This window comes from Rousettus aegyptiacus, unplaced genomic scaffold (genome assembly GCF_014176215.1).
Source record: "Rousettus aegyptiacus isolate mRouAeg1 unplaced genomic scaffold, mRouAeg1.p scaffold_m13_p_14, whole genome shotgun sequence".
In the NCBI taxonomy this organism is placed as follows: domain Eukaryota; kingdom Metazoa; phylum Chordata; class Mammalia; order Chiroptera; family Pteropodidae; genus Rousettus; species Rousettus aegyptiacus.
Window position 1 is genome coordinate 44,243,465 of NW_023416289.1, and position 14,865 is coordinate 44,258,329.

At 47.2% G+C, this 14,865-nt stretch overlaps 1 protein-coding gene across 1 annotated transcript in view; it reads left to right on the forward strand.

Moving 5' to 3' along the window:
* The first annotated feature begins 674 nt into the window (after window positions 1–674).
* Window positions 675–14,865, forward strand: part of ARHGAP35 (Rho GTPase activating protein 35) — a 107,757-nt gene continuing 93,566 nt past the window's right edge. The window contains exon 1 of the mRNA XM_016155357.2: window positions 675–793. The gene's annotated coding sequence lies outside the window, so the exon portion shown is untranslated. The remainder of the gene's footprint in view (window positions 794–14,865) is intronic.

A 14,865-nucleotide genomic window follows, 5' to 3' on the forward strand; every position in this document is an offset into this window, starting at 1 on the left:
CGCCCCCGCCGCTGGGCCATGCCGCTCACCTCCCGCTTTCTCCCAGAGCCGGCGTGGAGGGGGTTCGGCGGCTTGTGGGGCGCGCGGGGGCGCGCGCGCCTGCCGCGAGCCACGCCCTCCGCCTCGTGCCAGTGGCCGCGGCTGCAGGCAGCGCCTCCGGCGCACGCGCACTCGCCCACCCGCTCCCTCGGCCGGTTCGCGGGTCGCCTCGCGCTCTCGCGCCGCAGCCACTGCAGTAGCTGCATTTTCTCGGGGCGCACGCGCGCTGCGCCCTCTGCGGCGGTTCCCAGTCCCAGGCTGCGGCCGCGAGCCCCTCGGGAGTGCACGCGGCGTCCTCTCCTCACCCTGCGCGGCCGGCTGTCGCCTAGCGGCGCGCGCGCCGGGGGGCCGTTATCCTCCTGCAACGGTCCCCGCGCCACGCACGCGCAGTAATAAGGGGGCGCGCGCGCGGGAGCGGCGGCCGCAGGAAGGAGGCGCCGCCGCCGCCATTGCGAAGGAGGGAGGGAGCGAGGGCGCGAGCGAGCGAGGCTGGTCCGCCCTCCCTGGTTCCCGCCCCTCCCCCGTCCCCTCCCCGCCCCCCGCCCCGAGGGAGAGCCGCGGCGCGGCGGGAGGAGGAGGCGGAGGAGGCGGAGGAGGGAGCCCGCGAGGGAGGGTCCGCCCGGCCCCCCGCCGCCCGAGCAGCCGCCGCCGCCTCAGCCGCCGCTGGACGAGGAGCAGCAGAACATGGCGCCGGGGCCGCCGTCGCCGCAGCCGGGATCCTGGAGGCCGGGGCCGCGTTGAGGGCGCCCAGCTGGTGAGTGCGCGAGCCCGCGGGCCCCGGCGGCGAGGCCGGGCGCCGCCCCGCTGCGGGGTCCAGGGGGAGGCGGGGACGGCGGGGCCCAGAGCCCGCGAACAATGGAGGAGCTGGAGGGGGAGGGGAGGGAGCGGCCCCCCAGCCCCCTGGCCCCGCCGGCCCCTTTGCGTTGTGCCGCGGCCCGGTCCGTGGGGCCCGCCCGCCCTTCGGACCTGCTGGTGACCGCCTCAGCCCAGCCGTCCCTGCGTCGGCCCGTACCCCCTTCCCCGTTGTGATCTTGGTGTCCGCCTTGCTCCCTCCCCCTTCGGCCACTCCGCTACCAGTTCTGCCCCCCCCCTTTCCGCCTTCGCCCCTCTGGGCTCTGCAGCGCTGGTGGGACCCACCTCCTCAGCGACCCTTCTGCATCCTTTAATTCTGGACCCCCACTTTGAGATCGTGACCCCTCTGCCTCCTCAGCGGCTGCGCTCTCATCACCCTGCGAACCTGTCCCCTTCTTTGACCTATCTCCTCTCAGAATCTCTTGCATCACCAGGAGCTGTCCCTCTAGGACCTGCGGTTCCACCTGCTCCGAGACCCTTCTGAGACTGTTCGTCTAGGCAGTGCTGCCCCAGGTCTTCTCCTTGGACTCCATTCCCTCTCGCTCTTGGCCCCGTTGCCCACTCACAGCACCTGCTGCACCCCAGGAAAGCCCGGGAGCTCCTTGACCACCCCTTCCATGCCCCAGTGTATTTCCTGCTCCCTGTTGGACTCCGTCTCACCATGCTGTCTCCGTCCCTTCTCAGATCTTGCTGCCTTTGGCCATTCAGACCCTTGTCTCTCTTCTGACTTTTCTGCTTTCCGGCTCTGCCCCCTTACCCAGTCTCAACTTTTGCTGTGTCCCCGACCCACTTGCTTGCTTTCCGACTGTGCTTTCCATGAAGCAGCCTCTTCCGCGTCTCTGACCCTGTCGCTCTCATTTCTGCTCCTCGCTTCTGTGCGGTACCCCCAAACCAGCCTGTCTGCAGCCTGGAGGCTAGGGTCTGCCCCAGTGATCTGGAGGTTTTCACTCCTCACTTTCTCAATGGTGCTCTTGAACTGTGCCATTCATTTGCTCCCTTTTTTTGACCTGTCTCCCCTTCAGTTCTTCTCTGCTTAAGACCTGCTTCCAGCCTTCATTTTGCTCCAAGTTCTCTCCATTTTGGCCTTTCTGAGACTTGCCCTCTGCCTCACTAAAACAAACCATGGATAACTTCTCTTTGATCTCTCCCTTTCTGTTCTGCATCCCACGGACCTGCCCCAAACCCTTTTGCACCTGCTCTTTCATTTGTTCATTTCTGCCTCATCTTCTCTATTGAATGTCTTTCTCCCAGCTCTGCCCCTTTTGGAGCTGTCCACTTGCTCACATATTTTTTTGAAGCCATTTTAACTTTGCCACCGCTGTTCCCTCTTGGAGTGGTCCTCTTTAACCCTGGCCATCTTGCAACTGTCTTTCATCTCTGTTACCTCTCATTTCTAAGTTTCCCACCTGACCTCTCCCCCCACCATTTTGACCCTCCAATCCACTCTCTTTCTTGTCTTTGTCCTCCCCCTTTGCCCTGCCGTGTACCTCCTTTTTGAGTCCTCCTTTTTCTCAATTTTGCCCAGTATTAGAGATGTCTTAACCATTCCTTCCCATCATTGCCTGCCTCCCCCCGCGCCCACTCCCCTGCATCCTCCTGACGTCTTGGATGGACTCTCCCTACCTTTTGAATCCCCTCTCCCAGTCTGCTCCTCATTGACTATTTTCCTCCCTCACCTTTTCTTTTTCTCGTGTCCTACCAGGCTCCTTCTCTTCCGTTTTAGTTCCTATTAACTTGCTTTTCCCAGTTCCCCAACCTTGACCTGCCCATTCCCCACCAAGTGCTCCCCCTCTTCAAGCATGCCTTCCTCTAGTCTCCATCCCCAGCTCTGGAGGGGAAGGGGCCAGGTTTGGCCCAGGGTTCTCTGGGCTCTGATTTAGACTGCAGATTCCCTCGGTGCCCGGATCCTGCGGGAGTTTATCCTGAGGGACCTCTGTGGGGTCTAGGTAAACGTGGGGGCTGGTTGACTGAGTACTGATCTCTGAAGTCTGAGAGTGTCCTCCACACCCACCCCCGTTTCCTCTATTTTCCCGTTTCTCCCAAGGTTAGTAGTGAGGGGTGGATCCCTTTCCGTCGCCCTGCTTTCTTTCCCACTCCCATGTTGCTCCCCAGCCCCTGCAGTTCCCTGGGCTTCACCGCTTTGTGTCCTTGGGAAAAGCAGAGGGCGGCTGCTCGCAGGTCTGGCTTCTCTTCCTTCCTTCTCCTGCCCTTTTCTCTGCGCTGTTGTAAAGAGAAAGGTGTACCCGCTTGCCCCTTCCACTTCCAGGCCTGCATCTTTGGGAGAACTTAGGGGGTGTGCTTTTTTTTTCGCCTAGCTGACAAGTCATATTTTTGTTTTACCCCTGGCTGGGGTAATGGCCAGCTCTCAAGTTCTCCCAAATCTCACACTTGAGTCCTGCCTTCCCTAACAGCCTCTGGTTTGCAGTGTGACCTTTGGGAGGGCGGAGGAGGGAGGGTGGGCTATTTCTTTTTCGCTTCTGCCCCGGGAAGGCTCCAGCTTCCTGGTCTTTAAAGTAGTGAGTGTCTGGGTTTGGAAAGCGCTCTGCGGTTGTTTGTTGAAAGAGAGAGTGCCAAGTGTCACTCATATTTCTGCCCTCTGGTGTTGCAGGCATTCCCAGCCAGGGAGACAGATGCCTCTGGGTAGACTGGGGTGGGGGGCAACAGGCTCGCTGGTCGTGTGAGGGGTGCGGGCTTGGGCCCTGGCACTCCCCCAGCCTTTGAGTGACCTGATTTGATAGAGTGAGAAAGGGTTGCCAGGAACTGGCTGATTCGATTGGATTTTTGGTCTCATTTCCTGGGAAATGTACCTTAGCCACCTTTCCTTGAGCTGTACCCTTCAGTGGTTTTAGTTGGGGGTGGGGTTTAGGAAGTTCATTCAGAGGAAGGTGGTTTATACAGAAAAGCCATCCAGCCGTTTTCCTTCCTTAACTCAGGAGAGGGAACCTTTTGGATGTTCTAGGTTTATTTATTTTATTTCTTAAGTAAATCAAAAGCCTGACTTTTTCCCCCTGTGGCCTAGGGCAATTGCATATTAAAGCAGCCATCCAGCTGTGAAGAAGCATTTACTGGAAGGACTTTATTTCTTAACTGAGCTATGATCAAACTTTGTTTATTTCAGCACTTATTCAGAAATAGTTCTGTGTGAACACATTCGACATAAAAAACGTTCACTGTTATCTACAGAATTGGACCATTGACTTGTCCCATGTTAGGGCATTTGTATGTGAGACAGTGATGGGGACTGGGTAGTCGATCCATCTGGCTCTTTTAGCTTCTAACTCCTTAGGGCTTCAAATTTTCCAACAAGCAGAGGCTGGTAATTTTAATTATCTGTAGCATGTGTCATCACCATTTTTGACTTAAAGAATTTTGGTTCATTTCCGTTGGTTTCTGTGAATTTCGGTATTTTGCGAATCGTGAATAATTCTGAGTTTATTAGAGTTTATGTTCCCCGTGTTGGTATAAATCGTTGTTTTTTTTTTTTTTATTAATGTAGAAGTGGCAGCTAATTAAGAATAAAAATAGCTGTATATGCAGTACCGCTTAAATTCGTGTTCCAGAGTTTTAATGTCACTGGCAGCATAGAAAGTTTCCGCATGCCCAGAGCCCAAGTTTACATAATAGGAAGAGAGGAGACAGAAGAACAAAGAGCTGATTTTTCTTCCTGAACTGGTAACTGATGTTCCAGAGACTGTCAGATTGCTCTGATGGTGCAGAGGCTCCAACCCCAGCGTCACTATTCGCTTTCATGGTGGAATTGGGTGCTACTGAAATCTGAGGTGATAGCCTTTGCCTTCTGGAACAGTTAGTGTGCCAGTTGGGGGCAGGGTATCGAGCAGGAGATGGCTGTAGACTACTGTCTTCACCCTAGTGACAGGCCTTCAAAGGCTCTTGCCCTGCCTAGAAAATCCATGGCCTGAGAAGTTCCTCTTCCCTTTTACAAAAACCTTTCGTTTTGGCCTTTTTACCCTCCCTTACTCATCTCCCCTTTTTCTTGGCATGATGCATTTAGGACAATAAGAAATCAAAAAATAGACATTCCTCTGCATAGCAGACACGTGGAAGGTGTCCGCGTGCAGATCCGTGGGCCTGATGGTGGCTTTCAGCAAAGGACAGCCTGGGAGGAGCAAGGGTTGCACAGGTGCTTGTAAACCACAACCTCGTAGGTGTTCGGTCAGTCCGTATGTGTTGGGGAAGCATCAGGTCAGTACAGCTGGAGATCGAAAAGGTGAGACTGGTTTTCCTTCTCAAGTTTCCGGTCTCCTCTGCTCTCCCTCTTCTGTCTGCTATGGGTTCTGAGAGGTGTTGGGCCGCTCGCCGGGCCCTCCAGTGAGGTACGGCGACCGTTGGCAGTCACTATCTGGCGGTCGGTCTGTGCAGTGTCTTAATTTACCCAGTCAGTGGGACGTTTTATGGGTCATCTAGTCCAGTTGTTTAAATTTCCTTTTTCACACTATATGAAATAGTTAAATGTGGAGATTCTCTGCTCGAAGTGGGAGGAAGGTGAGCAGCTGAAGCCCCTTGGGTTTGGAGCAGCACAGTGGCACGTCTGTGCCTTGGCCGGCCCCCTCGTTTATAGATGGGGAAGTGGAGGGGTTGCTGCAGGGCCATGGCAACAGGCTTCCTGTCATAGTTGAAAGAGTGTGGACATACACGTGGGAGACCTTCTGGTCTTGGCCTTAACCTGATTAATCAGAAAGCTGGGCAAATCGCTTTCACCTCTCTGGGCTTCACATTTGTGGTCTGAAGTGTAGTGTCGTCCAGCTCATTGTACAGTCTTGTTGTCCTGGGTCACGTACAAGTTAGAGCTACAAGTTAGAGCGGGGAGTCTTGGTGCTGCTGCAACTCCCAGCCCAGCCCCAGATTATACCCAGGAACCCGGGAGGGGGCGGGGGCTCTTGCCCTGGGAAGGTGTAGTGAAATGGACAGGATTACCTTTGCTGTATACTTTTTCAGATGTAAGATAAACATTGCCTCTCTTTTGGTCATTCGCATGAAAACGAGTTTGTAATTTGGGGGGAAAGGGGCATCCAGATTGTATTAACTACATAACTAAAACCATATACCTCTTTTAAAAACAATGTGGAATTTTTCAAGCTGAGTCACTGTTACCCTGTGCTCTCAAATAGCCGTGGTCTGAGTAGCACTCGAACTGCTGTTATTAAGAAATGCAAACAAGTCCTTTATGTTTATCTTCTCTAAAGTTTATTTCTGTTTAATTTTTGATACAGTGCTTTATCAGGCTTCATCTATGAAGAATTCTTGAAAGTAACTTGGCATCTGTCAGGCTGTTTTTCATTTATTTGCTTCTGATATTAAGAAATACCATCAAGTTGACATAGAGAACCAGATACTACTTTGCAGCTGTAAGGCGTCGTCACAAAAAAATAATACTTATTTTAGTTGAAAATAGCCAGACTTGTCTATTTCTGTCTTCTTCCTTGACTGAAATGAACATTTTCATTTTATGAAATTTCTAGCAGTTGTGACTGTTACGTTCTGTATCTACAGGTATTTTTGCTCTCTTCCTGACTCTGCATTCTCGTTAGGAAAATGTCCTCTTACTGGTCACTACAGTAATATTTGCACTTGGTAATGGAATTCGAACAGTTGAGAGGCAGCTTCCTATGGTGTAAAGAATGTGGAACCGATGAGAAGAAGAAAGTAGCGCCCCAGCCCCGGCTCTGCTGCTGTGTGACGCTGGCCGTGAGACCCACCAAATCATTTCCACTTCTCTGGGCTGCAGTTTCTTCATGTCAAAAATGAAGGGATTATACTAGTTGGTTTCCATTCTGCCTTATTTTATAGCTAACGATACTGAATTTTCTTCTCTCTCTCGAGAGTGAATTCCTTGAGGAAGGGGGCCCTGTCATATATCTTTTTATCTCTCATCAGACCTAGCAAAATACTTTGTGGAGAGTGGGTCCCCGCTGCATAGTATTCATTGAACCCAAACAGGTACCAAAGCCTTTTTTTTTTGATGGGTGGGAGACGTGCTTACCAACTCTAATGGCCATTTTTAGGCTTTAAACTGACAGAGGGCTTGTCCTCGGATCGGCATTTAATCCTCATATATACATATCTTAAAAGTCTTGACCAGGGTTACACAGCTAATAGGTGGTAGGGCCGTATTTTGGATCCATGTCTGTCTGATTCCAAAATGTGTGTTTATTTTATTAGTCTGTCTTGCCGCTCTGGAATATAAGAAGCTATAATTCAGCTCCGTGAGGAATTTATAGTCAGTTATATACAGTTAACTGTACACACACATGTACACACATACACACACTATAGGGTGGGAGAGGGAAATAAATGTTGAATAGACTTTTGATTAATTCCTGGATCCTTGGGAGGCAATCTGTATTAATATCTTAAAGATTTTCCTGTTCAGAGCCCGTGCACATAGTAGGTTCTGGTTCATAGTATTTTGAAAAGACTCTACAGCTGCAGGGCCAGCTTGTGTTTTTTGCCAGCATGTTGAAAAAGGTGAACAATTATCTGGATTCAAACCCAGGTATAAGAAAACTGTTTATAAGTAAACTTGTGTAACAGAAAGAAGAAATGTTTGATCACAGAATGACTTCTAAATCTATATTTTCTTTGGCAAATAGAAAAGTATTTGAATAGCTCCTAATTGAGAGATTTCCTTGAGAAAACTCTCTAGGTAACTAGAAATGTATGGATAAAAATACACTCTGTCCCTTGGGTTATTTGCGTGGAGCTCACTGTAATCTTTTTTTTTTAAAACTACAGTTCAAAAACTTATTAAATAATGTTGGGGTGATGTTGGCCAGCTTCCGCTAATAGCCTCCTGAAGTGTAAAAAATTAAAAAAATATATCGTTGGGTTTTACTTCTCTCCATCTCCATTTCAAAGAAAGGTCAAAACGTGGCTTGTCTATTGCAGCCTGCACTACTTAGGAATAAGACAAAAGAAAATGATTACCCTTAATTGCCACAGGCAATTAAAAAGGATTGATTCTTTGTTCAGTAACAAATTGATTGTGTACAAATGGAAGTCAGCACCGCATTAATACAAGATGATTAGATTTTTTGAAATCCGCATCTTCAGCTGGAGTGGCTTTCACTTCCAGGGAGTCATGTCACTGGGAACAGTGACCCTAAACACATGGCGATGAAAGCAGCGCCCAACCTTTATTTTTCACAACTGTTTATTAGATCCGTAGGTGGAAGGCCCATGGGTGCCACACTTTGTGAAAGCGTTTTCAATGGCCTGAAGTCACTGAATACTGCAGTGCCGCTGGGCTGTAGAAAATTTCTTCCTCCCATTGGTCAGTCAGGTGAGGAATGCAGATAAAACCTTTGATAAATGAGGAAAAAGGGGAAAGGGCCCCTGACTGCTTCGGGAGTAGGTCTTGGCTATTGGCATATGCCCAGAAGTAGTCAGCAGCCACAATGGCTTAAAAATGGCAGTTTTAGCTAAAGGAGTTGTGTTTCAGTGTGTGTGTGTGCCTGTACAAGGAATTCATGTATTTTCTTGTGCACAGATCCCCTTTTAATATCTTTATCTTTTCATCCCCCCCCTTTAAAATTAAAGTATAACTTATCGTAGAAAAGTGCATAAATCTTAAGTGTGCATTTCTGAATTTTCTATGTGTTGTGCAACCGCAACGCCCCGCTCTCCATTCATGTTATGGGGCATAAATTACTTTTCCACACAAGTCCTCTTAATAAGTTGGAAATTATTTGAAAGTCTCTATATGGAAGGCACTTCAGTCATAGCTTTAATATACAAATGCGAATGTATGTGGGATGATATTTATAACTTCCAAGTTTGCTCAAGGTCACATATCTGATAAAGAATGGGATAATAGTGATCTGGTACAAATTACCACAGTTGTCGAAAGCATTCTTTTGATAACAGATCTTCCTTGTCTGTGTTGTAATTCCAGATTTTTTTGGTCTGTTTGCTGGGAATTAAGAAATAGGTAGCGGTCAGTGCTGGAGATACCATGATAGGCAAACTGCGAACTTTCTGGAAGGCAGTTTGGCAGTGTATTAAAAGATGTACAATCCTTGATCTGCTCACAGGGATATATATGGACCAAGAAAGATTACGTGCAAAGGTGTTGTTGACTGTAGTGATGTGTATAGAAAATAAAAAGCAGTCTAAATGTTTTAGCCTTCGGGGAGTAGTTGCGTTATGGAAGAGTATGGACTCATTAAAATAGAATGTTTTGGAGAATTCTTGACATGGTAAGGAACACACAAAATAAAATATGAGAAAAATTCAAGATGTAGAATTATAAACAGTAAAATTTCAGTTATTTAAAATATAAATGGGAAAAGTGGAAGAAATAATGCCAAAGTGCTGTTAATACTGATCTCTGTGCTGTTGAATTTTGAGTGATTCACATTTTTTTCTGAGTTCCTAAGTTTTCACAATGATTTTACTATTTTTGATTCAGAAAAAAGAATAAACAATTTTTTTTTTGCAATGTGGTTGTATTGTTTAATTTTTATTATACACATAGGAAGGAAAAATTGAACTGAAAAGCAAGGGCTTAATAAGTAATAGATCTGTTGGAGTCTTGTACCTTGAAGGTGAGGCAGTCACCCTTTCTTGGAACAATAATTGAATTATTAGCAAAATTAACTGGTTAATAATAATGATACGCTTATTGTGCACCAGGGGACTACTGAGTGTTCCCTCATATCCCTCTCACAGTAACCCTCGGAGGTAGGTGGCGTTTCATTTTCTAGCTGGGGGAACAGGCTTCCAGAGGGGCCTTGCCCGAGGCCTCATGGCCTGTAGGTTCCCAAGGCAGTCTGGCTCCGAGCCTTTGCCCTGAGCGCTGCCTCTGTCGCCTTATCTGGGGTGCTGCCTTGCGCTGTATGGAAGTGAGGGGAACTAATGTCGACCGCGCGCCCCCCATGCTTATTTTAAGAGAAAGAAGCCATAGTATATTTTTCCTTCTTTTGGTCAAAATCAGGAATGCCTATAAAATTAGTTATATCTTCCCTTTTATGAACCAAAAATCTTTAAACAAATAAGATTTAAATAATTCTATTCGATATATTTAATTTTCTTTAGATATTTCAATAATTAAGGGCTATTAAGCAGGAAGAGAACAAACTAGTTCTTTGTAGCTTCACAGGCTAGAGATACAGGAAGGCAAGTTTTTATTTTTCCTTTTTCTTCCCCATTCAATGTTTCGGTGTCTACACTGTTTAGAGTACCAGTTATACAAAACATGCCTCCTCTTCTCAGAGTTTATGCGCCATTTATGAAACAAAAGCGATTCTTCTCTTACAGGTAACACAAGGAACACCTTGTTTCTGTATCAGAAAGTAAAAAATTTAGAAGGCCAATGGCCTGATTTTTTCCCCGATCTTATCTTAAAGAGTTCAGTGTGACTAAACATTTCAACTCAAGAATGTGTCGACTAGGAAGATAGATTTCATCTTATTATGAGAAGGACCTTTTAAGAGAGTGGTCCAGGTTCATGCTTTATCTTGAATAAGAAATAATTTGGAGATTTGAAATTTCACCTTGTTTGCTTTTGTTGTTATTTAATAAGACATTGGTGTACACATGTCCCAATTTACTTGCTGGTCGTTTCTTTCATGAGGTGTAGTGTGTGGTGTGAGGGAGTTACACCCAGATATCAGCTTTTGACCCTCTCTGTCCCCCTATTTGTCCTGTGGACCCATCGTATTTATCCTTGAACATGTCCTAGGAGCACAATATTTGTCGAATTAAAGGTAAGAATTTTTCAGGGAAACCGGGAAAAAATCAAGTTCTGGAATCTTTTGGTCCTTGGGTTCTTGAGATTCCTCAAGTGATGTAAAGAGCCCTTTCTGCCATTAGTTTTCATTTCACTCCTCACTTTGCAACCTTGAACAAGTCATTTATTTTAATTTGCATTCTCATCTGTAAAAGAGGCCTGTATACCTAGGCTGCATGCCACTGGCTTTTGTGTTGTAATTCTGGATTTTTTTTTTTTTTTTTTTTTTTTGAGAACTGAATGCCAGGAGTGAATGTGGGAACTGTGAGTTGGAAAGCCTTTCGGTTCTCTGGGAGGAGGAGGAGAAACCGTTTGGTAACTGAGCGGGTCGGGTCCGCCAGCGCGCTAGATGGCTGCGGAGGCAGCGGGACGGCGTTCTGAGTCCCCGGGCTGTGCGTGCTGGTGACCTGTGGTCTTGTAAGTTGTCCCCCAGTAGCGGTCACTCTTGGGTTCTGACCAGTAAGAGCCTCACACATCTAAACGTTGCTGGTCACAGGCCAAATAGCAGTCGTGGTGGTCGGGTTGGTATTCACGGGTTAGGACTGAGGCCTCTGCTCGTTTCTCATCACAACACACGGCCTGGGTTGGAGTCCCCGCCCCATCTCCTGCCAGCTCTGCACCCTCTGACATGGCACTTAAACACTGGGGCCTCAGACCCCTGTTTAGTCCTCCGTAAAAAGGGGAACACACTACTGTCTGCTCATAGGGTCACTGTGCTTGGGCCATGGTGAACGCTTGGTAAATGTCATGATTAGCGCAGTGGCTTGGTTTTTATATATCAGTTGAAGAATATAGTGGTGGAGAAACAAATACAAAGTTACCAGTTTTTAGTTTTGCCAAGGAGGGCGTTAGGAAAAAAAGAAAACTTCTCCCCATTATGTTATTTAAAAAATAGTGTCCAATATCAGAATAAAAGAAGGTGGCAGCCTGGCATGGACATACGTAGTTATGTTTCTCATTCTTATTTTTATACAGACTGGGGAGAACTTTGCCACAGGCCAGGCATCCAGATAGCCAGGCATAGATTCACGTCCCGCTTCCTTCATTTATTTTGTCACCTTAAACAAGCTGTGCGACTTGTCTGAGCCTAAGTTTTCTCATGTAGAAGATAAAAATTCTGACGTCTGCCTTGCAGAGTTGTTGTGAGAAGCTGAGGTACCGCATGGGCTGTGTTTGGCGGGTAAGTGCACGGTTGCCGGGGTCGCTCTCCTCAAGCTGGGAGCTGCTCTGGGGCGCCAGTCCATGCTGTGTGCCACCGGGAGTCCCGGGACGCAGTGTCCTGCCCGACGACAGGACTCTCCTACAGGGCGGCCTTTTCTCCATCCTCTCCTCTCTTGTTTTTCCTCTGTGTCACTGGGTCACTAAACAAACCTGACTATTGCAGTCCCCTGCTTAAAAACCTCCAGTGTGTTTCCGTTGCCTGCAAGATGAAGGGGAGGTGGTTAGTGTGGCTCACAGAACCCCCGGCAGCTTCTCTGTCCACGTGCTGAGCTGCGGGCATCTCGGTCTCTGCGCTGGGCCACCTTCCTGTCCGCTGTGTTTTTCACGAAGCCCGTTCTCAACACACCTTCACCAGCCCTTCTCGGAGTGATCAGTTTCCCACTCATCCTTCAGCGTGCCGGCAGGTGTCCACCGTTCTCAGACCTTCCTGGGGTCCTCAGCTGTTCCAGCAGCACCTTGCTGGGAACGTTAGGTGGATCCCTTGTTTTTGTGTAGTCGTTAAATTTGGTTGGCTCTGTTATCAGTCACAAAACACCCATCCTGTTCCCTTATCCTTATTCTCTAGCCACCCAGTTGTCTCCTTCAGGGACATCAGTTTTTTACCAGAAAGATTTTTTTTTCCTTCTAGAGATATTCTGTGCACATACAAACAAGCAAATATAAATATGTATGGCCTCCCTACCCCTTTACGTGAATAGCAGCATACTATAATTACTGTTCCGCATCTTCCTTTTTTTTAAGGTCTGTTTTGGGAGGTCATTCTGTGTTAGACAAAGGACGCTTTCTTGTTCTTTTTTGCAGCCTCATGGTATTCCATTATGCAGATAGACTGTAATTAGCCAGTCTCCTGTTGATGGATATTTGATTTGTTTCCAGTTCTTCGCTTTTGCAATCGGCACTAAAAGGCAAACTTGAATACATGTCATTTTGCACGTATGTGGTTATAGCTGTGGGAGAAGGTCCTAGGAATGGAGTGGTTATGTTCTTCTCGAGGGTAGGGATCTGTTGTTTTCTGCTTTCCACGTTGCCTAGGAAAGTGTCTGACTTGTCATGGTATCTAATCAATGCCTTAATGAAGGACAGGATAGTCTAGCTGGGCAGACAAGGCTGATTTTGGAAAAAGTTGAATACCAGTATCCTAAGTCTTGATATCAAGATTACAGAGGTAATCCTGAAGCTTGCCTAAAGTTCTCGTAGCTGTGCCCTGTGGCTTTGGGCATCATCACAGTCCAGAGGACACTGTTGGAAGGTGTCTGCGTAGCTTGCTCAGCTTGGGACAGATTTGACTTTTCAAAACCCACCTCCTGATATGACTGACAGTCAACACAGCATTGCTCACCCTCAGGAAATCCTTCGACTCCCTTGGGTGAGATGAGGGCCTCAGAGACTCCTAATGGCACTGTTTTATTCACTTGACGTGTATTGAGGAATCGCATACCAGACCTCAGAAATAGGTACTGTGCTTGTACCCATTTTACAGATGTGGAAGCCACGGCAGCATATGTTAGGTGATATAGGCGGGTTCAGAGAAAAGAGAGTAACTCCTCCACCCCACCCCACTCTTTAGAAAGCGCCAGGCTGGTTTGGTGTGCGTGCCCTCTCTCCCCCTCACCCCATTGCTCCCTCAGGTTAATCACCTGATTTTAGGTTTTGACCTTGATTAGGTATTTGGATGAGCACAGTGCATTCTTTGGTTTGTCCCCTTAATCCTTTGTTTAGCTTACCTGTTAAATATTTCCAGAATGATTTCCAGAATGATCTAGCAGTTAATTTCAGTTTCATTTTCTCTTCCTTTCTAGTGAGGTCCTAATTGGATTTTATCATCTAGTTTGTTCATTTTAAGGTATTTTCATCTAAGCTTATCTTAACAAAGTTCAGTCAAAGCCTGTTGCCCAATCCATTTCTGTAATGCCTCCTTGAAGTGTTTTGTTTTTGGTTTTAGGGGAATAGCCCTGGAAATTTTGGTATTGCGTGATGCTGAAGGGGAGGGCCAGTGGCGTGTGTGGACTGCCATCAGCCAGCCTGGAAGGCTTGTCTTCCCAAATCCTCCCTCCCTCCATGGTCCGAATTGGCACTGGAGCGTCTAGTCAGCCTTGTCTACTAGAACTTTCTGCTGTCCTTTTTCAGTGTCCGCTAGCCACATTTCAGTCCCACTAGCTACAGCTAGTGGGACTGAGAAACTGAATTTTAAATTGTACTTACTTTTGATTAAACTTTAAGTGGCCAAAGCACCTGGAGGTGCGGATCTAGACTCTGCTCCACAGGGAGGTTTTCCTTTGTTCTTTTTCCTGTCTCTAGCTTTGGCACAGGACCATGCTCTTTCTGTATTTAGTGAATGTTTAATACATCGCCCTCAATGGCTGAAATATATAGGAAAGCTTAAATATTCTTAAATTCTGCCTCCTAAGGATAACCATTGTTAACAATTGTGTTTTAATGGCAGAAAAAAATTGCTAGTTTTTATTGACATTGCAGTGATTTCTATATAGCATTCTTCCTTGATTCTAGAGATCGACTTGGGAGTTTTAGAGATGGAGGCTTAGAATGCAGCTCATAATGTGACAAACAGAAAGAGGTATGACTAATATTGGTTTAGTGCCTTTATAAAGATTGTTGTGACATAATGGAATTTTGTCCTACCATTTAGACTCCTTAAATCTAGGAAGGAGAGGATGACTCATCCTTCTTTCCTCTTCCATATCCCAGGTGATTTTGCCAGCATTTTGTTTTAAGGATGAGTTGGTGTTTTCGGTTCGACTCCTTCTTAGGGTGCTTGGGGTGTATGAAGAGAGAGCAGAGGGGATTTATTACTTGTTGGCAATACTGCAGAAGCAGAAATGGGTCTTTTAAGTTTCTTTTATCTTCCGTGGTGGAAGGGACACCTTAGGCTGCATTCTTTCTGTAAATGGAGTGTGTGTGCATGCATATGCGCGTCTTTGCCGTATGACAATGTCACTGACTTCATTTTTTTTGTTAAATATCCCTGAGTCCTTAATAGCTCCTTC